Genomic DNA, 20,775 nt, shown 5'->3' on the forward strand with positions numbered 1-20,775 from the left:
ACCAGATTATAAGTGATCTGCAGTCTCACCGATAATCCGATATACAAACTAACCTCTGTTCGCCTGAGTAGAGTGTAGTGTTTTGGTGTAACAGTAACACTGGGAGGCCTAGGCCTCAGTGCAGCAAGGAGAACTGCACGTATTCCTTCTGCAGACCTGAGCTCTCCAAGACGGGAGGAGTCAGACTGACAGTAGGAAGGAAAGTCCGAGAGTGACACTCAGGAAGAAGTGTCACTAACAGGACTGGGAACCGCCTCCAATCGTGAGGTCGGTTCTCGAGGTCAGACAAGCCAGGTCGTACACACACGGACAGATAAAGTACAAATACAGTAGGCAAAGGCGGAGTCAAAGTACAGGCAGGGTTCGGCAACGGGGTATCAGATATATCGGGGTACAAAATCAGGAGGCAGAAACAGAGTCTTGGAACGAGCCGAGGTTCGGCAACAGAGTATCAGAAATATCGAGGTACAAGGTCAGAGTTCAGGAGGATAGTCGAGGCAGGCAAAAGTCATAACATATAATCACAATCAAACTAGTACTTTAGCTATCAAATATCTAGCTAAGTGTAGGATTACAGCTCCAGCTGGTCCCGGCACACTTCAGGATCTGACTACGGATCTGGGTGCTCCCACGTATGTGATCGCACGCCAGACAAAGAGCAAGTGAACAACCAGCAGTATATATACTCTAGGACCTTTCCAGGACCTCCCTAATTGCTGGTCCAATGAGAGCAGTGGAATTTGTCAGCTGACCCAGCTGGTCAGCCGACACCCTTCTAACTGTTATTTAAACTCTGCCTTTCTGCTCGCGCGCGTGTAAGTCTGAATCTTGGTGGACTATCAGTCCCAGCCACACCAGTACTGTCATGCAATGTATCTAGTGCGGGGGCCGCCTCTGATGCGGATTCCGCCGCACTGCCTATGCGGCATGCAGCGTTTTTTCCGCGTTGTGACGCCATGCTGGACGCGGAAACAGCCGCCTCACCTTGAGAGACGGCGGCATTTCCGCGTTTCCTTACAGTACCCCCCCCCCGAGGAGTGGACTCCGGACAACTCCTACCAGGTTTCTCGGGATGTAAGGCATGAAACTCCCTTCTTAACTCGTCTGCATGCATGCGTGAACCCGGTACCCATTGTCTCTCCTCAATGCCGTACCCTTTCCAATGTACGAGGTACTGAACCGAGTTTTGAACCGTGCGGGAATCTAAAATCTTTTCCACTTCATATTCAGGTTGGGCATCTACTAACACAGGAGGAGGAGGAGTGGGACCCACCTGGACTGCGGGTTTAAGAAGTGATACGTGGAAGGACCTCACTCCCCGCATGCTGGTGGGAAGATCAACGGTATATGTGACCTCGTTGATCTTCCTAGCAACCGGGAATGGACCCACGAACCTGGGACCAAGTTTGTCAGAAGGTTGTCTCAGGGTCAAGTGACGTGTAGATACCCAGACCAAGTCCCCTGGTCTGAACCTCCACTCCACTGAGCGTTTTTTGTCAGCTTGACCCTTCTGACTCAAAAACGCCTTTTGTAAACTATCTCTCACCGTGCGCCAAATGTCTTTAAAAGACCTCTGCCAGGCCTCCAGAGCTGGAAACGGGGTGGAGGCCACTGGAAATGGTGAGAACTTGGGCAATTTTCCAGACACAACCTGGAACGGAGAGAATCCGGTGGAAGAGCTTTTCAAATTATTTTGTGCGAACTCCGCGAAGGGCAGAAATTTAACCCAGTCGCTCTGCGTCTCCGCAACGTAGCACCTCAAAAATTGCTCCAATGACTGGTTGATTCTCTCCGTTTGCCCATTGGTCTGTGGGTGGTAGCCCGATGAAAATGACAGCTTCATGCCCATCTGTTGGCAGAATGCCCTCCAGAATCTAGAAACGAACTGGACTCCCCGATCCGACACTATGTTCTCCGGAATGCCGTGCAGCCGGAAGACATGTGTAATAAACAAGTCGGCCAATTCCTGGGCTGAGGGGAGTCCTTTCAAGGGCACGAAATGGGCCATTTTACTGAAGCGGTCGACTACCACCCAAATGACCGACATACCTTCTGACTTGGGAAGTTCGCCCACAAAATCCATGGACAAATGAGTCCATGGCTCACTCGGGGTGGGTAAAGGCTGCAAGGTACCCACAGGTGCCAGCCGGGAGGGTTTACTCTTAGCGCAAACTGCACACTCCCTAACGAACTCCTTGCAGTCTGCTGCTAAAGAAGGCCACCAGGCACACCTGGATACTAGATCCTGAGTTCTAGATGCCCCAGGGTGTCCCGCATTCTTGTGAGAATGAAACATCTGCAAAGTGCGGAGACGAAAGGGTAGGGGTACAAACATCACCCCTTCAGGTTTCCCTTCGGGGACATCCTGCTGAAAAGGCCTCAGGGTCTCTGTCCAGTCCTCCCAAGTCTCAGCTGCCGCTAACACTAGCCTCTGTGGGATAATGGACTCTGGGGCAGGAGGCTCGGCTGTCTCTGGCTCAAAGCATCTGGACAGAGCATCTGCCTTAACGTTCTTGCTGCCCGGGGTGTATGTAATCAGGAACCTGAACCTCGAAAAAAATAACGACCATCGAGCCTGACGGGGACTTAACCTCTTAGCCCCCTCGATGTATTCCAGGTTTTTGTGATCGGTGTATACCGTAATCATATGCTCTGCTCCTTCCAGCCAATGACGCCACTCCTCAAAGGCAAGTTTAATGGCAAGGAGCTCTCTGTTGCCTATATCGTAGTTTCTCTCTGCCGGAGAGAACCTACGAGAGAAATAGGCACAGGGATGTAATCTTCCCTGCAACCCTGATCGCTGAGACAGCACAGCCCCTACCCCGACCTCTGAGGCGTCCACCTCAACAATAAAGGGGTAAGAAGTGTCAACGTGCCTCAGAATGGGTGCTGAGCAAAACAAGTCTTTCAGAGTGGAGAATGCTCGTAGAGCTTCTGGAGTCCAGTGGTTAGTATCTGCCCCTTTTTTTGTAAGACTGGTGAGGGGTGAAATGACCGTGGAATACCCCTTTATGAACCTTCTGTAATAGTTCGCAAAGCCTAAGAACCGCTGTAAAGATTTTAACCCCACGGGTTGGGGCCACTCTAACACAGCAGAGACTTTGGCGGGATCCATACACAGGCCCGTGGTGGAAATAATGTAACCCAGAAAGGCGACAGATGTTACTTCGAAAATAAATTTCTCAAGTTTAGCGTATAACGAGTTTTGTCTTAGTTTGCTGAGTACAAATTTCACATGCGTTCTGTGCTCAGAGAGGTTGTTGGAGAAAACAAGTATATCGTCTAGATAGACCAGCACGAATCTCCCCAACACCTCTCTGAAGACCTCGTTGATGAGTTCCTGGAAAACGGCCGGGGCATTACATAACCCAAAGGGCATCACTAGGTACTCGTAATGCCCGTCTGGTGTGTTAAAGGCCGTTTTCCACTCATCACCCTTTCTTATGCGTACCAGGTTGTACGCGCCCCGTAAATCCAGTTTTGAGAAGATCTTGGCGTCTGTGACCTGCGTAAATAAATCGTCTATCAGGGGTAACGGATATCGGTTCTTTACCGTGATTTTATTCAGTCCCCGGTAATCGATACAGGGCCGCAGGCCCCCGTCTTTCTTTTTAACGAAAAAGAAACCTGCTCCAGCAGGCGATCGGGACGGACGAATGAAACCCTTGGCTAAATTCTCACGGATATATTCTTGCATGGCCAACTTTTCTGGCCCAGATAAATTGTACAGATGACCCCGAGGAGGCATACAACCAGAACGGATATCTATGGGGCAATCAAAAGAGCGATGTGGGGGTAATTTGTCTGCTGCCTTGGGACAGAACACATCAGAATATTCTAAATATTGCTCAGGTACCCCTTGTACATGAACCCTGGTTTGGCCCAGTGTCACCTTCCCTAAACATTGCTGAAAGCAGCGTGCTGACCAAGAAACCAGTTGGCCGGTGGCCCAATCGATGTGCGGAGAATGAAGGTGCAACCATGGCATGCCGAGTATAATGGTGGAAGTAGACATATGCAACACAAAGAATTGTAATTTTTCCCAGTGCAGAACCCCTATGGTGACTCCCACCTCTGGTGTCTGAGACAGTGGGTGACTCCCTTGCAGAGGAGAGTCATCCACTGCCGTAACCTGGATGGGTGGTTGTACAGGTGTGAGTGGGATACCCAATTTCTTAGCAAACTCAAAATCCATAAAATTTGCCGCGGAGCCTGAATCGATAAAGGCTTCCGTGACCTCGGTTTTATCTTCCCACGTAATGGTGCAGGGAAGAAGCAACCGTTTTTCTTCTAAGGGTAAAAGTCGGACGCCCAGGGTGTTACCCCCTACCACTCCCAGGCGGTAGCGTTTTCCCGGCTTATTAGGGCAGTTTCGTACTATATGCCCCCCTTCAGCGCAATACAGACACAGCTGTTCGGTCATTCTCCGTCTTCGCTCCACCTGGGTCAATTTTGACCGACCAATCTGTATTGGCTCGGATGGAAGCAAGACCGGAGAAGACGAAACAGTAGGAGGTGGAATCACTGGGGCTGTGGCGTAAGACACCCCTCTGACACGGGAACTACCCCTGGTCTGCCTTTGGTAGCCCAGCCTGCGGTCGATCCGGATGGCCGCTGAGATGGCCTCATCGACTGTTCTGGGTTCGGGCTGACTTAACATCATGTCAGAGACCTCATCGGACAGCCCTGACAAGAAACAATCTAACAGGGCATGAGTGTCCCACCTGGCCGTAACTGACCACCTCCTAAACTCGGCCGCGTAATCTTCGACCGGACCTTCGCCTTGACGCAATAGCTTGAGCTTCCGCTCAGAAGTCGAGGCAAGGTCTGGATCGTCGTAAATTACCGCCATAGCCTTAAAGAATTCCTCTACAGAGGTAAGCGCTTTGTCTCCGGTGGGCAGGCTATATGCCCATGACTGGGAGTCGCCGGACAACAAAGTTTTAATAAACGTGACCCTCTGGGTCTCAGTACCCGAAGATTGGGGTCTCAACTCAAAATAGGAAAATACTCTACTCCTAAAATTCCGGAAGTCAGATCTGTGGCCGGAAAAGCTTTCAGGGACAGGCATACGTATGTCAGAGCTAGGAGAGGATCGCACATGATTCACTGATGTCTGGAGGGTTTGTACAGACCCTGATAGGGCATCAATAAGAGTTATGTGGGTGCCCAGTACTTGATTGATGTTGTCCACCGAAGCGGCAAGTACACCCAGACAATCAGTGTTTGCGTCCATTTTGTATTTGGGTCTGGCGTTCTGTAACGATCGGTGGGCGCAGAGAGTATCTGATTTACCGGTGATCTGCAGTATCGCCGGAAATACAGATATATACCAGATTATAAGTGATCTGCAGTCTCACCGATAATCCGATATACAAACTAACCTCTGTTCGCCTGAGTAGAGTGTAGTGTTTTGGTGTAACAGTAACACTGGGAGGCCTAGGCCTCAGTGCAGCAAGGAGAACTGCACGTATTCCTTCTGCAGACCTGAGCTCTCCAAGACGGGAGGAGTCAGACTGACAGTAGGAAGGAAAGTCCGAGAGTGACACTCAGGAAGAAGTGTCACTAACAGGACTGGGAACCGCCTCCAATCGTGAGGTCGGTTCTCGAGGTCAGACAAGCCAGGTCGTACACACACGGACAGATAAAGTACAAATACAGTAGGCAAAGGCGGAGTCAAAGTACAGGCAGGGTTCGGCAACGGGGTATCAGATATATCGGGGTACAAAATCAGGAGGCAGAAACAGAGTCTTGGAACGAGCCGAGGTTCGGCAACAGAGTATCAGAAATATCGAGGTACAAGGTCAGAGTTCAGGAGGATAGTCGAGGCAGGCAAAAGTCATAACATATAATCACAATCAAACTAGTACTTTAGCTATCAAATATCTAGCTAAGTGTAGGATTACAGCTCCAGCTGGTCCCGGCACACTTCAGGATCTGACTACGGATCTGGGTGCTCCCACGTATGTGATCGCACGCCAGACAAAGAGCAAGTGAACAACCAGCAGTATATATACTCTAGGACCTTTCCAGGACCTCCCTAATTGCTGGTCCAATGAGAGCAGTGGAATTTGTCAGCTGACCCAGCTGGTCAGCCGACACCCTTCTAACTGTTATTTAAACTCTGCCTTTCTGCTCGCGCGCGTGTAAGTCTGAATCTTGGTGGACTATCAGTCCCAGCCACACCAGTACTGTCATGCAATGTATCTAGTGCGGGGGCCGCCTCTGATGCGGATTCCGCCGCACTGCCTATGCGGCATGCAGCGTTTTTTCCGCGTTGTGACGCCATGCTGGACGCGGAAACAGCCGCCTCATCTTGAGAGACGGCGGCATTTCCGCGTTTCCTTACATTTTCAAAGGGCAATTGCTCAGCAGTGGCAAATTTTCTAGCATTGTAGGGACCCTTAGGGGGAACATGACTGGTGAGTTTTGGGCCCCTAGGCCAAAGAGGTCATAGCCTAGGTCACAAAACCTGTTTATTTGGGCTATTTCAATTAGAAATAAAAAAAAATAAAAATAAGAGAAAAAATAAATAAAAAGTAGTGTAGTGATGCTGACGTACATAAATCGCAGCCATGGCCGTTAGCAACGTCTGAATTTCACGAAATGTCTCATGCAGGTAGAAGACATATTGTTAGACTTGGATTCCAAAGATGGGGTCCCTACATCTCTGCAAACCAGAGTTACAGGGGTCCAAAATTGGTAAAATCCCCCATAGGCTTTCATTGGCTCCCTATTTCACTTTCCAAAATCTCACATCTTTTCAAAGGGCAATGGCTCAGCAGTACCACATTTTTTAGCATTGTAGGGACTCTTAGGGGGATCATGACTGGTGAATTTTGCCACTGCTGAGCCATTGCCCTTTGAAATGGTGTGAGATTTTGGAACGGTAAATAGTAGGCCCAATGAAAGCCTATGGGGGATTTTACCAATTTTGGAGCCCTGTAACTCTGGTTTGCAGAGATGTAGAGACCCCATCTTTGTAATTCAAGTCTAACAATATGTCTTCTACCTGCATGAGACATTTCGTGAAATTCAGACGTTGCTAACGGCCATGGCTGCGATTTATGTACGTCAGCATCACTACCATTGAAATTGCCCAAATAAACAGGTTTTTGTGACCCTAGGCTATGACCTGTTTGGCCTAGGGGCCCGAAACTCACCAGTCATGTTCCCCCTAAGGGTCCCTACAATGCTAGAAAATTTGCCACTGCTGAGCAATTGCCCTTTAAAAAGATGTGAGATTTTGGTAAGTGAAATAGGGAGGCAATGAAAGCCTATGGGGGATTTTACCAATTTTGGACCCCTCTAACTCTGTTTTGCAGAGATGTAGGGACCCCATCTTTGGATTCCAAGTCTAACAATATGTCTTCTGCCTGCATGAGACATTTCGTGAAATTCAGACGTTGCTAACGGCCATGGCTGCGATTTATGTACGTCAGCATCACTACCATTGAAATTGCCGAAATAAACAGGTTTTTGTGACCCTAGGCTATGACCTCTTTGGCCTAGGGGCCCAAAACTCACCAGTCATGTTCCCCCTAAGGGTCCCTACAATGCTAGAAAATTTGCTGCATGGCAGTGGCTGCATGGTGTAATGGTGAATGGCTCTGCCTCTGACACAGGAGACCAGAGTTCGAATCTTGTCTCTGTCTGTTCAGTAAGCCAGTACCTATTCAGTCGGAGACCTTAGGCAACTCTTCCTAACACTGCGATCTTGTCTAATTTTTCTCTTGACAACTGTTGAACACAAAATACAAGGCCATGTCTAGCTACATGTCTGTAAGGAGTGGCTGCATGGTGAAATGGTGAATGGCTCTGCCTCTGACACAGGAGACCGGAGTTTGAATCTCGGCTCTGTCTGTTCAGTAAGCCAGCACATATTCAGTAGGAGACCTTAGGCAAGTCTTCCTAACACTGCTATCTTGTCTAATTTTTCTCTTGACAACTGTTGAACACAAAATACAAGGCCATGTCTGGCTACATGTCTGTAAGCAGTGGCTGCATGGTGTAATGGTGAATGGCTCTGCCGCGGACACAGGAGACCAGAGTTCAAATCTCATCTCTGTCTGTTCAGTAAGCCAGCACCTATTCAGTCGGAGACCTTAGGCAAGTCTTCCTAACACTGATATCTTGTCTAATTTTTCTCTTGACAACTGTTGAACACAAAAGACAAGGTCATGTCTGGCTACATATCTGCTAGCAGTGGCTGCATGGTGTAATGGTGAATGACTCTGCCTCTGACACAGGAGACCAGAGTTCAAATCTCATCTCTGTCTGTTCAGTAAGCCAGCACCTATTCAGTCAAAGACCTGAGGCAAGTCTTCCTAACACTGCTATCTTGTTTAATTTTTCTCGTGACAACTGTTGAACACAAAATACAAGGCCATGTCTGGCTACATACCTGTAAGCAGTGGCTGCATGGTGTAATGGTGCATGGTTTGCCTCTGACACAGGAGACCAGAGTTCAAATCTCGTCTTTGTCTGTTCAGTAAGCCAGCACCTATTCAGTCGGAGACCTTAGGCAAGTCTTCCTAACACTGCTATCTTGTCTAATTTTTCTCTTGACAACTGTTGAACACAAAATACAAGGCCATGTCTGGCTACATATCTGTAAGCAGTGGCTGCGTGTTGTAATGGTGAATGGCTCTGCCTCTGACACAAGAGACCAGAGTTTGAATCTCGTCTCTGTCTGTTCAGTAAGCCAGCACCTATTCAGTCAGAGACCTTAGGCAAGTCTTCCTAACACTGCGATCTTGTCTAATTTTTCTCTTGACAACTGTTGAACACAAAATACAAGGCCATGTCTAGCTACATGTCTGTAAGGAGTGGCTGCATGGTGAAATGGTGAATGGCTCTGCCTCTGACACAGGAGACCGGAGTTCGAATCTCGGCTCTGTCTGTTCAGTAAGCCAGCACCTATTCAGTAGGAGACCTTAGGCAAGTCTTTCTAACACTGATATCTTGTCTAATTTTTCTCTTGACAACTGTTGAACACAAAATACAAGGCCATGTCTGGCTACATGCCTGTAAGCAGTGGCTGCATGGTGTAATGGTGCATGGTTTGCCTCTGACACAGGAGACCAGAGTTCAAATCTCGTCTTTGTCTGTTCAGTAAGCCAGCACCTATTCAGTCGGAGACCTTAGGCAAGTCTTCCTAACACTGCTATCTTGTCTAATTTTTCTCTTGACAACTGTTGAACACAAAATACAAGGCCATGTCTGGCTACATATCTGTGCTACTGCCTATATAGAGTGTGCCCTAGTTACTGCAGCTCTGGTGCTTTGAGTCTGCCAGGAGAAAAGTGTGATATAAATGTTATTTGTCTTGTTTAATTTTTCTCTTGCATTAAGCATAAATGGTACATGCTAAGCTACTTTCAGCTACTTTCAGCTACTTTCAGCTACTAGTGTTGGTGGTACAATGGATATGTTAGTTGCCTACCATACACTGAGGTCTGGGTTCAAATCCCTATCATGGTATATTAGCTGGTTTTTGAAATACTGGAATTCCCTGGCAGATGAGACCCTTCTCCCTCCGGTAGGAGGGAACCCACAGCAGCTGTCCCATAACTAATTAGTGTAGGCAGACAACAGAGTCAAATGGTATAAGGACCTAGCTTGGAGGAGGGAGGGTGAGCCGGTCCTCCAGCAGTGATGTGTATCAATCATGTCTGCCTCCAGGTATTAGAGCCTTTGAAACATGTTTTCCATCATTTTTCTAGGTGGCAGAATTTTTTCTTTTTTACAAAGTTCGCCTCCCCATTGAAGTGTATTGCGGTTCGCAAACTTTTTCGCGAACCGAACCTTTCGCAGAGGTTCGCGAACAGGGTTCGCAAACCGAAAATCGGAGGTTCGCGACATCTCTAGTCCTGAGTGTTAAAAAGGTGCTCGGTTCACTTTAATAAGGACGGAAGCAATTTTCCCGTCAGTGCTCCTCACAATTCTTTTGCCAGTAACTTTATCAATACTTGTTAAACCGAAATGATCTATATCTTGTTTTTTTTACCACCCATTAGGCTTTTTGGAGGTGATACTTGTTTTCAGTAATTACTTTATTTTCTATGCATTTTACAGGGAAATACAAGAAAAAAATACACAATTTCTCTAATTCCATCCCTAATAGTTTTAAAATAAACAATGCTACTATAGATATAACCTACACATTTTATTTGCCCAATTGTAACGTTTGTGGAACTTTCTCCGTGATCAGCGCACAACGCGTGCGCTGATACGGCGGAAATCCTCCACAAGCGTATAATTGCAGGCACCCAGCAAAAGGTGCTACACACCCGTAGAGGGAAATTCCTGTCGGCAGATGGCGTTGGAGTGCAGAGGAACCAATCCTCTGTACCTCCACAAATGCCAGACACGAATTGTACGAAGCACAGAACGCAATCGCAAGAGAAGCGATTGCGAATGAGAACGAGCAAAGGGACAGGTTGTATGTGTGTGCGCCAATCTAGTCGCCACCCCGCGACTGCGCACACACAACAGCAGATACGAAACAGAAATGCGATCGCGAGAGGTGCGATTGCCAGACGTGACACAAGGCAGATCAGAACAGAATACGAGGATAGCAAAGGCACAGCAAATCATACAATGAGGAGATGCGGAAAATAACAAACGCTAGCTAACCGCGAACACCGCACTCATTCGCAACAGTGCACGCGGTTATGCGCGGTCTCCACGTGAAAACACAATAGAGACAAGCACGCCTAACTAACCATCGACAGATAAACATGAAACAGAGGACGCGAGCGCTTGCTCAACGGTTACCTCACCAAGCCTCCAGCAAGTGCTCGTAGCAGACAAGACAGACACACGAAAACAGGAACAGGCGGGAAATAGAATCCACAGCACTAGCGAAAGTGACTAGCGCGATCCAGAGAGGCATAACAGAAGGATCCACAGCACTAGCGCGAAGCGAGTGCGATCCAGGGACAGAGTAACAGAACAGAAGTATCCACAGCACTAGCGCAGGATGCTAGTGCGATCCAGAGAGGCAGTGTTACGATCGCTTCTGCAGCGTTTACTGCTGGCTGCAGTGGTATTGCAACCCAAGCAGTTCTGATGTCATTACATGCATTTGCTTGCATAGTTTGGTTTGCACTTAAACTAGTTGCTGATTCCATCTGCAGTCGCTCTGAAGTTAATGACAGTTTATTATGCTTTTGTGTAAACAAACATTGTCTGCTGCAATGGAGTGGCAATCCCTTTCCTGCAGGCTGCATATCATTGTCTGCCTTTTCCTGCTGTCAGCCTGTGATTAATTACCATTCACTTGTGTGGGAATCTGCAGGTCTGCTCCCATTGGATGACCTCAGTATAAAGAACTGCTTCCTGCAATGTTCCATGGGCTACCATAGTCTCAGATTCTGTCTGTTACTCTGCTCGTGCCCCACCTCGTTCCTAGTCCGTGTGGACTGCGCTGACTCCTGCGAAGGGGTCAGCGAGTCCTCCTAGTTCTGCTCTTGTTCTAGAAGTTGTTACTCTGCTTGTCTTGTGTCATATATTGGTTCATCGCCAATATATACGCATACTTGCACGTTTTTGTTATTTTCCTTGTATTCGTGTTACGTTGATACATCAGTGTCGCTGATATATACGTACACAAACTGTTTATATCCTGTGTTCAGTTAGTCAGCCTTCCAGCACGTTTTGGTAGTTTGCGCGTATCGTGATCACCAGTGCTGAGTTAGTATCCTGCTCCTGGTTCTGTTTGTGGATTGCGTTCATCTCTGCGAAGAGATAGCGAATCCTTCTGAGTCCTGTTCCCTGTATTGCTCCAGTCCTAGTCAGTGTTCCTGCTTATGTTATATATCGGTTCATTGCCGATATATTGTGAGGGATCAGCTTCAGATGGTAAGCATTTTAGCAGGCACAGAGCAGCTCCAAGCAGGTTTATATGCAAACATAAATCAAAGTTTATTTTGGCAGCAGGTTCACAAACAACAGTTTGCAGTTCAGTAGTAAAGTAAGTAATTCCACAAAACAAGGGTAAGGCCAACTCCGGCCGAGTGCTTACTTTTAACGTTGAGTAACACACAAATGTCAGTCCAAACACATGCAGTCCCCTGCAGCAGCTTCTCAGCAGAAAAACACTTCCTGGAAACAAATGAAAACCTTTTCTGTGCAAACTGACAGAACCTGCTGGACACACCCCTCTCTCACCTCTTCCTCTCCAGAGACTTGTTAGCTCTGTTGTTAACCCTTTGTGGGCTATACAGGCAGCAGTCCACAACTACAATGCATAATATATTCCACCCAGGACCTGGCGACCAGATGCACCCACCCTGCTCTACATCTGGTCAGCTCCGGACCCTTTTCAAGGCTTCAACCCTTGTCACTCCTGACAGTCAGCAAAAGCCTATTCTCCGGAGCTGCTACAGGATGTAGCGCCTGAACCTGGGTGCAACATACCGTCCATCGCACACCACTTGTGACAAAGAGAGCGGCACTTTGCCAGCCACTTTGTCACATACTCCCCCCCTCTGTTCGAGCCCATGGGATCGGACATAATCTGCTGCAAGACAGTAGGTTCTCGATAGAGCATCTGCATTACCATGTAACTTCCCTGCTCTATGCTCTACCGAGAAGTTGAAGGCCTGTAATGCCAAAAACCACCGTGTTACTCTGGCATTTTTCTCCTTCTTCTGACACATCCAAGTAAGCGGGGCATGGTCTGTAATGAGCTGAAAGCGACGGCCTATGAGATAGTATCGGAGTGCCTCCAGGGCCCATTTGATGGCCAGACACTCTCGTTCAACGATACTATACCTTTCTTCCACAGCCGTCAGCTTCCGGCTCAAATACGCAACCGGGTGCTCCTCACCATTGAGCACTTGGGATAGAACTGCTCCTAAACCCACACTTGATGCATCAGTTTGAACCAGGAATTCCTTCTCAAAATTAGGCGTAATTAGTACAGGACCATTGCACAAAGCCGCTTTAAGACTCTGAAACGCTCTCTCTGCATCAGACCCCCACTTAATCATGGTAGAACCTTTTCCCTTTGTCAGGTTTGTGATGGGAGTAGCCACTGTGGCGAAGTTTGGGATGAACCTTCTATAGTACCCCACCAACCCTAGGAATGTTCTCACCTGCTTTTTCGTCTTAGGTTGAGGCCACTCCCTAATGGCCTCAACCTTCTGGATCTGGGGCTTAATCAAGCCTCGTCCTATGGTGTACCCCAAGTACCGGGCTTCCTCCAACCCCACTGCACACTTTTTAGGGTTTGCTGTCAACCCTGCCTCTCTAATGGAGTTCAAGACAGCCTGAACTTTTGGTAAGTGGCTTTCCCAGTCACTGCTAACCACCCTGGCGTTCTGATTAAATCGCCAGGGTGGCTGCGGGAGGGTTTTTTTTAAATAAAAAAAAAACTATTTCATGCAGCCAACTGAAAGTTGGCTGCATGAAAGCCCACTAGAGGGCGCTCCGGAGGCGATCTTCCGATCGCCTCCGGCGGCAAGAGATAACACGGAAGGCCGCAATGAGCGGCCCTCCGTGTTTCGCTTCCCTCGTCGCCATGGCGACGAGCGGAGTGACGTCATGGACGTCAGCCGACGTCTTGACGTCAGCCGCCTCCGATCCAGCCCTTAGCGCTGGCCGGAACTGTTTGTTCCGGCTACGCTGGGCTCGGGCGGCTGGGGGGACCCTCTTTCGCCGCTGCACGCGGCGGATCGCCGCGCTGCAGCGGCGATCAGGCAGCACACGCGGCTGGCAAAGTGCCGGCTGCGTGTGCTGCTTTTTATTTCGTGCAAATCGGCCCAGCAGGGCCTGAGCGGCAGCCTCTGGCGGTGTTGGACGAGCTGAGCTCGTCCAGACCGCTCAGCAGGCTAAAGATGACCACATCATCTAGGTAGGCCGCAGCAAAGGGCTGATGAGGTCTGAGAATTTTATCCATCATTCTCTGAAAGGTTGCGGGAGCACCTTGCAACCCAAAAGGCATCCTTACATACTGGAACAGACCTTGAGGAGTGGAAAATGCCGTCTTTTCCTTGGCTGTTTCAGTTAAAGGCACTTGCCAATACCCCCTAGTCAAATCCAGAGTTGTTACATATCTAGCGGGACCCAACCTTTCAGTCAACTCGTCCACCCTGGGCATGGGGTAGGCATCAAATTTAGAAACCTCATTTAGCTTTCTAAAATCATTGCAAAAACGTATGGACTCATCTGGCTTTGGGACTAGAACTATGGGGCTACTCCACTCACTGTTGGACTCCTCTATTACCCTTAATTCCAGCATCCTTTTAATCTCCTCTGCTATAGCTTGTCTGCGGGCTTCAGGTATCCTATATGGCTTAAGGCGGACCTGTACATGTGGTTCTGTCACTATATCATGCCTAATTAGATGAGTGCAGCCTGGGAGTTCCGAGAACACATCTTGGTTGCGTAGAAGAAACTCTCTGACCTCCTGTTTCTGTGAGGATGACAGGGTTTCTGCAACCTGTACTTCATTTACCCCAGACTTGTTCTGCCTTTGACCTTCTACCGAGGCTGACAGGGCTACCCTCTCCTTCCAGGGTTTTATTAGGTTTACATGGTAGAGCTGCTCCGGCTTCCTCTTACCAGGCTGGTAAACCCTATAATTCACCTCACCCACCTTTTCAATAATTTCATAAGGGCCTTGCCACTTAGCTAAAAATTTGCTTTCTACCGTGGGGACCAACACCAGGACTCGGTCACCAGGATGGAAAGACCGCACTTTTGCATTTTTGTTGTAAATTCGACACTGAGCCTCCTGGGCCTGTTGCATATGTTCTCTAACCAAGGGCATGACTGCAGCGATTCTATCCTGCATACAAGACACGTGTTCAATCACACTTCGGTAGGGGGTTGCCTCTTGCTCCCATGTTTCCTTTGCTATGTCGAGAATTCCACGTGGTCTCCGCCCATACAATAACTCAAAGGGAGAGAAACCAGTGGAAGACTGAGGGACCTCCCTTATTGCAAATAACAAATAGGGCAAGAGGCAGTCCCAATCCTTTCCATCTTTTTCAACTACCTTCTTTAGCATATTTTTCAACGTCTTATTGAACCTTTCCACAAGCCCATCTGTTTGAGGATGGTACACTGAGGTGCGCAGCTGTTTTATTTTCATCAATTTACACACTTCCTTCATTAATTTAGACATAAATGGAGTTCCCTGGTCTGTCAAGATTTCTTTAGGCAAACCAGTTCTTGTAAACATGTGGAAGAGCTCTCGTGCAATCAGCTTGGAAGATGTGTTTCTCAGGGGTACTGCTTCCGGATAGCGGGTAGCATAGTCTACAACTACCAGAATATACTGGTGACCCCGGGCAGACCGAACTAAGGGCCCAACTAAATCCATGGCTATTCTTTCAAAAGGGACCTCAATGACTGGTAATGGGACAAGTGGACTGCGAAAGTGAGGAGCAGGCACACACATCTGGCAGTCAGGGCAGGATTCACAATATTTCTTAACATCCCCATGCACTCCAGGCCAAAAGAACCTTTGTAAAATCCTGTCCTTGGTTTTCTCATACCCTAAATGACCCCCTAGGGGATGTTTGTGGGCAAGGTCTAGGACCATAGTGCGATAAGGCTGAGGCACAACGAGCTGGTCCACAATTTCCTCCTGTACCTTGCAAACTTGGTATAATAAATCAGCATTTACGGCCAGGTGAGGGAACAGTTTGTCAGCCCCGGGAACATGAGGTTCACCATTTACCACCTTAACATTTTCCCAAGCTCTGCTCAGAGTGGGATCTCTTAGCTGGGCAGTACCGAAGTTATCCCGAGAAACCTCTAAATCTGAAAGCACCGTACCCTCTGAGGCTTCTGGGGACAACTCCGTCTCTCCCGCAAGAACAGACAGTGGAAAAGACATTTCATGATCAACTTTATCAACAACCTTTGTTTCAACATTATTCATATCCCATCCCGGGCTATTTGCATTACCAAGATCTGAACACTTGTCATTTTTCCCTTCCCACAAGTTCCAAAACAGGGGAAAGTCCCTCCCCAAAATAACACTGTGTGCCAAATTTGGGCTCACCACTACTTCCTGTGTGGCAGGCCCACAGTCTGTCTCTAGGGTAAGAAGGGCTGTAGGGTATCGTTTAGAGTCTCCATGGACACACTGCACCGTGATGTGCCTATCACCAAGCAAGGCATTGTCCACCAGGCTGGCATGTACAAGGGTCACCAAACTGCCAGAGTCTAAAAGGGCTTGGACAGTTTGGCCAGATACTTTTATCAAAGTCATGTGTGATTCAGAGTTCGCCAGGTATACAGGTCGGGCAAACAAGGACCTCCGCTTGGCATGATCACACTCCATTTCCTCTACAGCCATAGGGCAGTTAACAGCAATGTGTCCCCACTCATTACATCGCCAGCACTGAACAGACCCTGGGTTCCTTGTAGTGGACACTGGGCAAACTCTGCCTGTCCCTTTAGGACCCTCAGGGGACTTCCGCTCCCCCACAAATCCTCCCGCCATACCAGCTTTTGTCTTACCAGTACTCTGGGGAGTAGACAGTTTCTGGGTCCAGGAGCGCTGGGCAGCCGACCATGCCAGGGAATCCTCCGCAGCCAAGTAACGTTCCAGCAGCTTAATAAGTTGGTCGGCTGATTGAGGATCTGCATGGCTCACCCACCTTCGCAATGCCTGCGGCAGTGAGCGCAAAAAACGGTCGACTGTAACCCTTTCAACAATCTGGGGGCCAGTCAACGTCTCCGGATCAAGCCACTTCTTTACCAGATGGAACAAGTCGTGCATCTGTGACCTCGGGGAGCTTGCTGCCGAGTAGGTCCACTTGTGGACGCGTTGGGCCCTCACGGCCGGCGTAACCCCAAGCCGTCTCAGGATCTCGTCTTTCAATTTGTCATAGTCTTTGGCATCTTCCAAAGCAAGATCAAAGTAGGCCTTTTGGGCATCACCAGTCAAGAAAGGCGCTACCAATCCTGCCCACTGCGGCTTAGGCCAGGCTTCCCTCTCTGCCGTCCTCTCAAACGTATGAAGGAAAGCCTCCACATCATCATGTGGTGTCATTTTCTGGAGGAAATGACTTGCACGGATAACACCTCCATTGCCAGGACCAGCCAGCGGATCCTTCTGGTTACGAACCACCAGTTGCTGCACCAACTCAGTCATAGCTTTCCGATCAGCCTCAGCAGTGCGCCAATCTACTACTGCTGCTGCAGCCAGACTGTCACACATTGCCATAGACTGCTGCTGCACCACCAGGGTCTGCTTTTGGATGGCTGCATTAGTTTGTCGCTGTTCAGCATTTGCCTGTTGTAAGGCTGCATTGGCCAACGCTAATTGCTTCACCAACTCATCCATGCTGCAGTGCAAGCTTTTAAGTCTCTTATCCAACCCGCTGGCTCTGTAATAGTGCTAGCTCTAGTCTGCCCACATCCGAGCACCAATTGTGAGGGATCAGCTTCAGATGGTAAGCATTTTAGCAGGCACAGAGCAGCTCCAAGCAGGTTTATATGCAAACATAAATCAAAGTTTATTTTGGCAGCAGGTTCACAAACAACAGTTTGCAGTTCAGTAATAAAGTAAGTAATTCCACAAAACAAGGGTAAGGCCAACTCCGGCCGAGTGCTTACTTTCAACGTTGAGTAACACACAAATGTCAGTCCAAACACATGCAGTCCCCTGCAGCAGCTTCTCAGCAGAAAAACACTTCCTGGAAACAAATGAAAACCTTTTCTGTGCAAACTGACAGAACCTGCTGGACACACCCCTCTCTCACCTCTTCCTCTCCAGAGACTTGTTAGCTCTGTTGTTAACCCTTTGTGGGCTATACAGGCAGCAGTCCACAACTACAATGCATAATATATTCCACCCAGGACCTGGCGACCAGATGCACCCACCCTGCTCTACATCTGGTCAGCTCCGGACCCTTTTCAAGGCTTCAACCCCTGTCACTCCTGACAGTCAGCAAAAGCCTATTCTCCGGAGCTGCTACAGGATGTAGCGCCTGAACCTGGGTGCAACATACCGTCCATCGCACACCACTTGTGACAAAGAGAGCGGCACTTTGCCAGCCACTTTGTCACAATATACACATGTTAGTCAGACGTTACAAATAGTTTCATTGATAGCTGTAATTGTAATACGCTAGGAAAACATACTTATTGTATATTTGTCTGTGTTACATTCATCTATCTTGATCTCCCTATTTCCTGACTACCCTGTCCTGTCTTTGTGAGGCACGCCATCGCTGCAACGCATTGGCTGCCTCATTCCAGTCTGTCTTGTTGTGGACGCTTGCTGTCACTAAGTAGTGGCTAGTTAAGCAAGCGTTCATTCTGTCAACCTGTCCTGATCTCCTCAGTCCTGGTTTATGCGCTCAGCGCTACTTTGCGCTGAGACGTTTTCACGAAAGTATACGAAAGTACCTCCTTCACGTCAGCTTATGTGTTGCATGCTGACTGTGGAGAATACACCTCCAAGCCTAACAGGCAGAACAGAAGGATCCACAGCACTAGCGCGAAGCGAGTGCGATCCAAGGACAGAGTAACAGAACAGAAGGATCCACAGCGCTAGCGCAAGATGCTAGTGCAATCCAAGTGAGACAGATCAGAAGAGATAGCTGGTAGCAACCGCTGCACCAGCTATACTCCAAGAACAGAGATCAGAACGATTTCCTGTCGACCACCGTTGGGACAGGACCATCGCAACAGGCAAACAAAACAGATAAACAATCCTAACTGCACTAGAGAACCTGCCAAGCACAGTTTCCAGGAATTACTCTAAGCTGATGTTCAAACAAAGAGCATGGCTGACACTCCTCCAGGAGTGTTACACAGGACGGAATCCTTATGACCAGCGAAGCATTGTGGGAAACACATAGTACTTATAGTACACACCTCCAATGAATGTGGCCAGGCAATTTGCATAACAACGTATGCAAATTCCTCAGCAAGCACAAGCTGCAAAACTGACAGAAGCTCTTCTTTCCAGAGTCCTGCAGCATGCAAACCTACACAATGGTCAAAAAGCTGCCTGCCTGCACAGGCAGCTGAGCAAATCATCACAGTACCCCCCCCTCCAGGGTCGAATTCCAGACGACCCTCAAAAGTGCTATTAGCAACAGACTCAAACTGAAGACTCATGAAGGTCGGGACAGCCCGACAAGGTCCAATTCCAGAGTCAGTCCACCCGAAACCGACCTCATCGGAAACAGAAGCCACCGAAACATGCCCATCAGCACTACAAGTCTCAGCGTAACACCCATCAGGACTGTAGATACCAGAGAAGAAGCCACCGAAACCCTTCAGACAATACCCACCACCTTCCAAGGAGCGTCCGAAAATACCAAATCTGCCACAAAACCTGTTTGAAGTGTCCCTTACAACACAAAAGCCACCGTTGATCTTATCCAGGGTACCAAGCAAAATTTCTCCCGGAATCTCCCAGAACCTTTTGAAGCTCCACAGAGATCCCAAGAGGGCAGAACAATCACCAGGCTCACATGGAGAACTATCAAGAACCCCTATGGAACCAATGACAATTCCAGACTCAGAATTACGAGGACACCCATCAAGATCAAGACTTTCAGGGCACTTCTGGGCATGCAAGCAGGCAGGCTAAATCAGAACATGTCTCCACCGAGGAAGCATCTGAGTATGCTGGTAACCGAGGCACACTTGGGCTTTCTGGGTCACAGAGCACATTGGGGTACACCAGCACAGGAGAAACCTCAGGACATGTTGGGGAACTGCCAACCTCAGAGTCCGACATGAGGAAACCAAAACCAGGACCGGGCAGAGAATCATCACGAGCAATGGTCTCAAGCACTGGACTTTCAAAAGAAGACTCGGATTCAAATTCGGAAATTTCTGTGACTGCAATATCATCATTGACTACACATGATTGCAGCTCTACCAGAGCTGAAAAGGTAGCCAGCAAGGCAGCAATGCCTACGGAAGAGGGCAACACCTCAGAAGGACTTGGGGGGCAGGAGACATCTCCTACAAGTTCTGCACCCTTTGGGAGGAACTCGGAGACCTCCAGAACATCAAACAAGACCTCAGGAACATCATTTTTCAAGTTTTCTAAGAAGGATTCTGTACTATCCATGTTACAGGGCAAAACTGGAACTTTATTTTGTGAACAGGGCAGATGTCCCAGGGAAGGTTCCACCATAAACTGAGACTAAATTTCATCATCATGAGCGGAACGTACAGGAATATTCACTGGATCACACACTGACTCCCTAACTTTAATCTTGCTGCACCCAGAATTCTGCGTAGCAGTCAAACTAGCTTGCAACTCCAAAACTGCAGAAAAACAGGTGAGTATAGTGGCAATACCCAGACGAGCCTCTAGAGACACTGCATGGGATTCTAAGCAAGGCCACATTGACTCATCCAGAGTACAGGGTGCAGAATCAGCACTTTCCTCAGAGCAAGAAAGGGTCTCACAAATGTCAGTGTGATTGGACATCGTATTGTTATTCATGGTACAGGGCAGGTTCAGAGAAAGCGTCTCTGAATAAGGCAAAGAAGGTTCAGCATCAGATTCGCAAAACCGAAGCGCTGTCTCACTCTTAGATTCGGCTAACAATGTCGAATCCGAGGAATCAGAACGCAAAACCTGTGAATCAAAATTCACTTTAGGTTGTGAAACTGATGCTTCCATAGCGCAAACCTCCGCGATCTGCGGAGCAGACTGCAAGGCATCTAGGACCGAAACACTGGAGCAACTGTCCCCAGGCAACGGGCCCTTACAGGTGAGAACAGGGTGAGACAGAGACTCATTTGCAGAAAAAATAGCGACATCAACAGGATAAA

Source organism: Hyperolius riggenbachi, chromosome 7 (assembly GCF_040937935.1).
Source record: "Hyperolius riggenbachi isolate aHypRig1 chromosome 7, aHypRig1.pri, whole genome shotgun sequence".
NCBI lineage: Eukaryota > Metazoa > Chordata > Amphibia > Anura > Hyperoliidae > Hyperolius > Hyperolius riggenbachi.